Below are 10,403 nucleotides of genomic sequence, written 5' to 3'. Positions count from 1 at the left end.
TTCTCTGGAGCTGAAAGGGAGGGAATCAGCGTGGTGCCTCTCTCCTCTGCATGAGCGGTCCTGAATGGCAGAGGAGGGCCGGGGTGAGGTGGGGGCCAGGGGGGAGGGGGGTGCTGCTCTTCCGAGTGGCCTAACTGAGAAAGGCATGGTCGGGGTAAACTTTGGCAGCGTTTAAGTTCCCAGCTCATTAAAAAGCCTGGCTCAGTGGCCACCTCCAGGGAGCACTGGAGCGCTCCGTAATGAGGTACTTGTTTAATTTTCCTTCAAAGGGCTGGACATCTGTGACAACCCCCCCTCCCCCAGTCTTCTACCCCCATGCCTCTTTTTACAAACCCCACACAAAGCCCATCTATCAATAGGCCGCAGGCCCCTATCTGGTTTGATGAAGTGTCTTCCATTGAATGAAAGCATATAATACATTTGGAGGAGCGCAGAACAATCGCCATTAACTCTGATCTCTCAGTAGAGTCAAAGCCCATCATGGAAATTCAATAGTGGTCAAGCTAAATGGATAAATGTTCACAGTCAACCCACCATTTTAAGTGATGTCCCTTCATGAGATAATCCACTCTCCCCATGACCCCCTTTCACCCCTACCACATAGTTAAAGTGCATTCATCTACCTGCTGAGCAGTAGAGATGGCCTTAAACACTGTTGACTCTATTCCTCAGTGTATCAGTGTAAAAGGCTCAGCCTTTTCTCGAAGGCCCAGCAGCCTCGCCTCAGACACACTGACCTTTACTGCAGACCCAGTCTCCGTAGCTGGGACCCAGAACACCTTGGGAGACATTAAAAGGCATCTCCCTCTCTGTCTGCCCTGTAATTGGAATTCAAAGCGGCGAGTGCCGCGTCTCTCTTCGTTGGTCACTTCCACTTATTTCATAATGCGCCTCGATTCTTTCATTATGAGAGCTGTCTGACTCATATTTGCACCTTGATGCCCTCCTAATGTCTCTGTACATGTGTGGAATACCAACACATTCCTCTCTGCTCCCCTCCACTGCCACCTCTAGCTCACTGCTTATCTGGGGAGAGGACATACTCTAGTGGGAGGGAGGGAGGGAGGGAGGGAGGGAGGTTGGCGTAGAGAGAGGTGTCTGAGATATTCAGTGGGAGATGTTGAGTAGGGCTCTGAAAACATTTGGCAATTTGCACAATGTAAACAGGCAATAACAATGTGTCCCAGGTTCAGAGGTCAAACCCATGGATCATGCATCAGCTGGCGCGTGGTTATTGTTCAGCTCAGCCTGTCAAACAGGGGGGTGAAGAGGGGGAGGACGGGCACACAGCCCTTCAGGGTGATCATAACTAAAACAGCATGCTATTATTAGAATGCCACTAGAGAGCACCATCTGTGTTGTTAACAGGGCTTATCTGGAAAGCATAAAAAGAGCGTCAAGTTAATTTGGTAAAACAATAATGACAATTATAATACTAGCACTGGTTGTAAACTAACAGTATTTTGTATTCAATTCAAGCACATTTCATAATTTCTTCTAAAAACTCAACAGAACGGGGTGATTGTTTTCTATGGTGATAAAACTACTGTAGGCGAGACCAGGGACAAATGCAACAGGGGTCAATTGTAACAGCCTGCTTTTCTCCAATCAGAAACGAGTTAGAGAGACGAAACTCACTCAGTTAGGTTAGGTTTACTCCCTGCATAAAAGATTCAGCCAAATACCTCACCATCTGCATGTTGTATTGGGAAAATAGTTTTTGAGGGGTAAATGTAACTTCATTACTTTCAAATGTATTTTTCTTTTGCTGTATTAAGGTTTAATGTCTATTAATCCTAACTTGTATTATTATGATTACTGTTCTGTAGGCTACAAATGGACATTATTGACATGTCAGAATTGTTGCCAGCTAACTAGCACATATGGTTTGTCATGGCTGGTAGGGTTGGGGGCAAAAGTAACACGGTGTTGGGCAAGTCCAGGGCACAAATATTTCAGAAAAGCTGCAGCAAAGCATTTTCAGCTTATCACAGGTATCACAAAAAAACTTCAGAATTCAGGTACTGATTAAAGGTGTTAATCGACCATTAGTGTTTTTTTTTTTTAAGGTGTTACATTTGCCCCCATCTACTGTTACAATTGCCCCTGCTCAAGGGGGCAAATTTAACATCAGACCTTTAGGATTCAAATCAATACTGTGATCCAATTTAGAGATTTAGAGATCTATTTAGAGACCTACACATTTATGAATGATTAGTAGACAGATAGGTAGACAGTAAGTTTCTGCTTTAAAGGTTCTGAGTTAATTGCACACAATGTTACAATTGCCCCGTCTCCCCTATATCTTTATATCTAAAATCTAAAATCAAACGACGATTACAGAGCCAGAGGAAACCCTTGCCACTCGTTGTTCCTCTATGTTGTCATTCAATAAGCTCCAGGGTCAATGTTGTTAATGGGCTTCAGACCAAACACCACGAGGGCCATGACAGTGTGATAGTCATAAATGTCTGTTGGACTGGGTCATCTTGACCCCTGACCCTGGGTGATTCATCATGTGGTCTGGCCCCAGGCAGTGTGGAGGGGTGGGAGATAGGCAGGCAGGCTGAGATACAGGCTCTGGAGGAGGAGGGGAGGGGGACTGGGGCCTGTGGGGTGACAGATATATCTCCCTCCCTGTGACAACTGACATGGCCCTATTTCAAGTGGCTTGACCCTATGGGTCTCACTCTATAGGGAACATGAGACCAAGACTTGGCAGAAGCAAAGTCAGAAAAGCCTTACCATGTGTGTACTGTCTGTATGCAATAAAGGCACAACATAATTCTAACTCCTAACAACAAGTTCTTGACAACATCATATGTTACATAAGGTTTTCTCAGAAGGACCGTGTCTTGTCTGAGAGGGGATTGTTAGCCAGCTCCATGCTGTAGAGAGGCCTGATCAGAGGATAGCCTTCAGCTACAGCGCTGCTGAGAGCACATCCCTATGCCCATGCTGGGATACCACGAGGCTGTTGAACTTTGCTTCTGGCAACACCTGACAATTCCTGGTGAGTCATGCGCTAGGGCCTGGGAGGAGGCCTTGAGAGAGCCTATGCGTGCACCGCTCCACTGTTCCTACATATTGGCCAGGGTGTGGGGTTAAGTCCTGCCAGATTGTTTGTTGTGTTGTGTTGTGTGCCCCCTCACCCCCTCCCCTCCCCACAGCCTCACCGACACGTACAAAGGTATGCATTTACATTTTTACATTTTAGACATTTAGCAGCCATGTACAAAGCAGCTTAAATCATGCATGGTGCTGCCAGAGGTGCACAGCGTTCCAGCACAATGCCGTGGCCCACAACCCCAGGAATCACTGCCTGTCTGCAGACATATTGGAAGAGACAGGACAGGAAAGCACTGCATTTCTGAAATACAGTATGTCCTTAGTCACATCTAACCAACCTCTGCTGATGAGGACATCTGTGTCCATTTGTATTTGTGTGCTGTCGCAATTTGAGTGACAGGCCGAACAATCAAATTAAGTTTCTCCCACCAACCCCTAAGCGTAATTAACTGCTAAGTAGGAATGTATCAACACGAGCAGTGTCTTCACTGATAATGACTCACAGCATGATCATAACATAATAGACTCTTTCAATCAAAAACTTATTACAAACACCATCTCGTCTTTTCATCCTTTTAGAGTTTTAATTAGTCATTCATGATGCCCTCCAAGCCTCCTTCCAGGAAAAAAGAGATCATACAAAAGCCTCAAAGTTGAATTCATATCACAAATAAGAAGCATGGCCTTGATTATGAATGTGATTGAGAGTGACATTACTTTTCAAAAGACCTTTCTCTCTTGTATTAATAGTCTATTCAGGATGAGAAGTTAACTTGAGGTTCTCTTGCGTGGGTGAAACACGGATCAGTCAAAAGCAGTGAAAACAAGCTAATCTGCTAGATTAGGATTAGGGTTTATGTTCGTGTTAGAACAAAAACCACATTGTAAGCAGTGTGGAACAGCAACAGTAGCAGCCCCAAATCCCATTTGGCTTATAATGACATTAATGACAAGCATCTCAAGCTTATCGCCGGTAGTGTAAACAAATAATGTCTGCTTATGTTTTTCCCAGGATCCAAATCCAAATTCAGTGCTACTGTCAAAAAGTGGTTTAATGAAGAGGAACCGGTTTATTGAACAACATAAAGATTTTAATTTTGTCCCAGGCCTCACAATATACTGTATAATTGGCTCCAGTCAACCCATCAAACATACAAATCCACTATGTTCATTTGATAATAGAAGCAGGGATTTGCTAATCTTCAGCCTCCTCACACCTCGTCTCATAGTGATGAGGTCAGAGCATGGCCTCCATGTTGGATGGGGTCACATACACAGTGAGCACCTTGTGGGCTCAGAGGACATTACCTGCCAGTCAATGGGGCAGTCTGCCATCTGCACTGGATGCATTATTTAGCCACGCTGCTGCTGACTGACATTACCCTGCCAGGTATAGAAATGGGCTCTGGAGACCTCTAAAGGGCTGCTACGCTAGCAGGGCTGCTTGTCTAGTATCACTGTATTTTTTCTTTTTTTGTGGATTCATTTAATTTTTCATGTAGCACATGTTCCATTGACTGTACAAGCTGCAATTTGCATAGCATGTGTTCAGTGATGCAGCTGTCTATGCAATGCAACAACAGAAACCTGTTGGTTAGCAACTCAGATGCCTAATCGTAACTATTTATGGTTGCTTGATGTACTGCTTGATTTCTACTGAGAGGAAAAGAGGATTTTCTTGATGTTGACATGACAACACCTGTAAGTGACTGACATAGATGGTTCTGTAGAGGTTAGGACCTTATCACTTTAAAGAAATAGGGTAACATTAGAAAAACACTTCAAAGAGACACTGATCACTAAAGAGTGAAAAAGTAACATCATAACCCGGCCATAGGTCTTCATATAACTTGGTTACAGGTTATTGCAGTTTCTTACTAGCTCTGCTAGAAGACATTCTAGCTCTGCTAGAGACATTCAGAGCAAACTATGAGCATATAGCATTGACAACCAGCAACAATGCAACCAAACTGTGTTGGTGAGAGGCTGTGCACAGCTTTCACTGAGTGAAAATAAGCATAAGAATAACTTGATAGCCCTCAGTCACCATATCAACAATAACAATTTTGCCTACAATTTTTGTATGAACACAATGCTGTGTAACTTACTCATATAGCCGATAGGCTTTTGAGAACCACACAAATAGGCCTATTTCTTAAAATGTATTACATATTTCTTTGTTACAGGCCATATAATAGAGCAAGAGCAGGCCTATGTTTAAAAATGATTGCAATATGTATGTCTTTTAAATAAGGCCCACTGATGAGCTAGTTTCACTGAGCAAGAGATGGCCATGGTGGCAGAGGGGGGTGGGGGGAAGGGATGAATCGACTGACGGCGTGATCCTTTTCTAAAATTCCCTCGGCAGATGTGGCTGCATGCGTGTCTTTGATTAACTTCATTAATATACATGCCTCGCTCTGATACACAGGCAGTGGCATATGGTAAAAAGCAGGAACAGGAAAGAAGTGATTTGCTGTTTGCTCTGGAAAACAAACAAGCCAACAGGTCCTAGCAGATGGCGCTGTGCGTCGTGCTGGTGGGAGGCAATGTGCTGCGTCGGCGCTGCACCGGGGACAGGGAGCTTTCCCGTGGATGAAGAGGAGTCGACTATCGCCCTCGGCTTGCCAAACGGTAAACAAATAAAACGTCCTTCTGCTTTCCTGTGTGTTGAGCCTTTTATCCCAGGCTGATCCTACCTCCCCGTTTCAAAACGAAAAAAGCTTGTTTGTGGCAAGTAAAAGTGCTCAAGGCCTGCTACTCTCTAGAAAGCGGCACAGAGAAGCGTGGTTAGCAATGGCTTGATTGTGAGCAGCTTCATTTCCGTCTTTCCTGCTTTCTCTCCCAGTTAACACCATGTTTACATTCACATTGGAAAGTTACCTTCTCATTAGCATTGGTTACGCGTCTGCTAGAAACCACAATTTATTCTATACATATTATTGCATTTCAAAATGTTCTTCTCACAAGTGCATCACTTGATGTGTCTCATATGTTTCAAATGTTTCAATTATGCATTATTGGAAATTATATCTTAATCAGAGAGTTATTTACAGTATCTGAGCCTACAGTAATTGATGCAACTGTAAATGTAATATGCAGCACATTATTTTATTATATCATTACCATAGCATTAATATTATCACAACATGTATATTCTATCATTAGAATATAAAGAGCAATTTATATACTGTATTTCAATTCAACTTGATTTCACCTATTGTTATACAGTCCATAGAATGATGGCTAGGTATGCAACAGAATCAGAGAAAAAGGGGAGGAAAGAATGAAGAGCTTACTCAGTTCACGAGTGCCTTGCCTATTATGAACCTGGTCAGCAGAGCCTGAGGGTTGAACCTGAGAAGCCCTCCTCAGCTCACTTACTGTACCTCCATACCTCCCCATACACTGGGCGCAGCACGCCACATTCCTATGGAACCGTAGCTGGGATGATTGGCCTGGTGAATTATTGATGTGTGGGAGCGAGAGCCAACTGGACTGTGACTGTACGCACTGACCGCCCATCTGTAATCTTAACACACTTAGACGGTCTCAACGCTCAGACCTTGGCTGGACAGGGGACGCTAACTGGCTGTCGTGTGACATCACAGTCCCACTGGGGCGTTGAGCAAGACAGATGGCGAGCTTGGTGAGGATTGCCAGGACAAGTCACCTACATGTAGGGCTGATACCCAATCCCAATCTTATTGTCACATAAAGAGATAACACACCCTATCCATTCAATATACAAACACACACACACACACACACACACACACACAAAGCAAAAACAGGAATTGCTGCATAAGCATTGTTAATGGCAGTTAAGTGTTCAACTGGCGTCCCAGGTGGATGAGTGTATACTCAGGCTAACCTCGTCCACAGGCTATTGCGTGACTCAAACCTGGCCTTCGTGGGAGTGAACTCACTGAGTAAAGTATTTGTCATTATTTGATTTTAGCAAATCACAAGACTGGGAGGCTTGTCTCCGAGTCAGAAACGTGTTGTGCATTAAGAGGTGCTGTAGGAGATGATGCGAGGTAAAGCCAATGTCTAGGTGTCGATAGTTATTCCAGATCTTTGTATTTGGTAAACAAAGGCCAAGTTTGACTCATTGGTCCACCAGACCTGCCGAGCATTTTTGGCAGAAGTGTCTGGGAACAAGATTAATCCTAGGGCCAACCTCAGTGCTCCAACACACACCTCCGTTTGTCTCCTTGCTGCATGCATTCCCTCAATCGCGTCAAAGCACCATTAAAATGCTGATAAAAAATTCATAAAGAGGCCCGCTAATGAGTCAGGAAGGTCCTCGCAAGAGGAGGGAGAAGGGAGAGAAAATGAAGGTGAAGGATGGTCTGGGCCTAGCAGGCATGAAATAAGGCTCTTTTGAAGATGAATAATTCTTCAGAGGAGCAGTAAGCTGAACTGATTTAAAATTCTGTTTCAGCTCCGCTGATAATACATGTTCAAATGTCTACACTTCCATCTATGCTGAATGTCAAAGGGAAGACTGACCGATTGCTTCCATGTACCGCCGTCCTCGACAATATTGAGTACGTACATATATATATACATATATATATATATATATATATATATATATATATATATATATATATATATATATATATATACTGGACTGCAGTGCTGTTTTTATTCATAAAACTGTGAACTGTATTTTAAATCTCACACAAAGGTGAGTGTAACTTTTTAAAATCAAGAATCCTTTTCAAGTCTTTTCTAAAGCTATAAGAGATTTTCATTGTATAGTGTATGAATGTTGGAGAGAGGACTAAATCAGCAATAAAAGGCCTGTCAAGAGTGCCTTTCATGTTTCTACCACGATCTGCATCCAAGGCTGTGATTACTATACATTTGCTCATGTCTGGAGCCTTGATGGTGGTAATTTCATCATTTGCACTTAAGATTGACTATCATCACCTTCCTCTATACAACAATTAACATACATGGCTTGCTAATGTTAATGATTAAGACAGTCACAGGCGCTGATTAAAATATTTCCTCTTGATTAGTGAACGGTAAACAACTTGGCGAAGGCCAAGGCTGATGAACGTGTCACCGCAATCATGCACTGACAGAAGAGGAGAGAGAGAGAGACAGAGAGAGAGAGAGAGACTGATAAAAAAGAGCAGGAGCCACAAAACTGAAGGTTTGGAGTCCATAATTAGGGAACGTTTTTTTCGCACTTCCCTTTTCTCCCGAAAGAAAAGAACTCTGACTACTTAATTGGAGGAATCAAATTTAGTCAAGCGCCCCGTCGGCTCAAACCTACATCATTAAAGTTGCCAGCTAACAAACATCAAACACGAGGCAGCATTAATGAAGCAGATGTATTAATTTCCCATTTATGAGCAGCTAAGCAACTCACTGCTGCTCCCCCCCTCTCCCCCCCCCACTCTCCCTCTCTCTTTCTGACAGCACTATTAATGATCTTTAATGCCCCACAGGCAGTAATAGGCCCCACTGGGAACCCAGAAACACTGCGATTTGTATTGAGGATTTAGACATGAGGAAAAAAAGCGGTAGGAGAGATCTCTGGGCTGCTCCTAGGCGCTTGATCAGGCCCAGGCCTCACAGGGGCGGCCACAGCTCCAGAATAATGAATGACAGCCTGGCGATTAAATCAAACCTTCTGCTCAAAAGGGCCAGAGCGTCTGATTGTCACTAACAATCTACCGCTTTTTTAAACACCTCGGGGAGTAGGAATCAAAAGCAGACAGCATGAAAAAAACATCAACTCCTGACAGTTACACAGAGAGACAGGGAGGGACCAGTACAGGGTATAAAGACTGGCAACGCTAAATCTTAGTTCATTGTCATACCGACGTCCTTATGCTATCCATTTATTAGAATAATAAATTCTGCATATTAGACCGACTTCCATGATGATGTAGATTTTATCATCATCATCATCATCATTAGTACGATAACATGAAACAATGACAACATCCAGTAGAGTGTGTATAAACCAGGCTGAACAGTCTAGGAGTTAAGATTGCTATTTGTTTAGTCGTTAATATGCAGTTGTATGTTTTGTGAGTCACTTATTATTTTCAATGCCAACTATGAATCTGCTGCATCACCAGGCAAACTGAACCATCAGTCCAACGTTGATGGAGGGTGAGGTTTCTATGACCCTCCCATAGCAGTGGTTGGAGAGAAATGCATACAAAGCTTCTGCTGCCAAATACTGGCATGGATTATGTTGATATTGTCCACAACTCTGTGTGTGCCGTTCCAATTAACCATTGTGGAGATTAACCCAGATAAATATCCCTCTACCATATTAACCTACAAATTAGCTATGCACCGTTCTCCAGACCTGCAGCTTTTTGAAGCTCACCCTTAAAGCCGTTTGTTTGTTTCTTCTTAAGCTAATTTAAGGCTCTCTTCATCTCTCTGGAGACGGATTCTAGAGCTGTGCTAAGGCCCATGTGTTTATGAGGAGGACAATAATGCTGCTTTGTGGAGCCAAAACACGCAGACATTCTGCCTTCTCTGCTACACCGCATCCCGCTGCCAACATTCACTTCACTGCAGAACTACAGAGGAGGGAACTATTTGGAGGCATCCTCATGTACACTATGTAGATTATCCTTGGGTATACACCAATTCAACTTTAAGTTTGATACAAAATTATGTAAATCATTCTAAAACCACTACCATTGCTCCATGGATCCAAAATATCCTAAAAGGAACAGTACTTTTGGCATTTGTTTATAGCTGATATGTAGCAAAGGCAAAGCCCAGACTCTCGCACTACTTCTCTGTTGCCAACAGAGGCAACATCAACAGCAGACTATGGGGCTCTTCTCTCTCCAGATAGTGGCATCATTTCCACCTCGCTACTATGCATCCCATGGCAGACAGGCATCAGTGGGGTTCAGCCGCAAGCGATGCTGCGATAGAGAGGGACTGCAGCTGGGGGTTGCAGATAGCACATTCTGTCAGATACCGTCAGGAGGCTGCCTGCATAATGAAGTGAGAAGAACAGGGAAAAAGAAAAAAAAGAAAAAAGGAAAAAGGGGCCGCTTTCATTTGTTATCACTGCAGCCAATATCACCACCACAGCAGCAGCCGCCGCCTCTTTGGCTTAGTAACAGGAGGAGATGCATCATGTAGTAGTGGCCCGACTAATGGTCAACCGAATAGTCTTTGTGTGTGTGTGTGTGTGTGTGTGTGTGTGTGTGTGCGTGTGTGTATATGTGATAAGTGTGTCTGACAATGTGTGACACAAAGGAGACTCCATCTTAGCCATAGTATCTACTGTATCTGTATGTGATTACTGTAAAAAAATAAATTATAATACAAAT

This window comes from Argentina silus, assembly GCF_951799395.1.
Source record: "Argentina silus genome assembly, chromosome: 2".
In the NCBI taxonomy this organism is placed as follows: domain Eukaryota; kingdom Metazoa; phylum Chordata; class Actinopteri; order Argentiniformes; family Argentinidae; genus Argentina; species Argentina silus.
Note: the sequence above shows the minus strand (reverse complement) of the source record.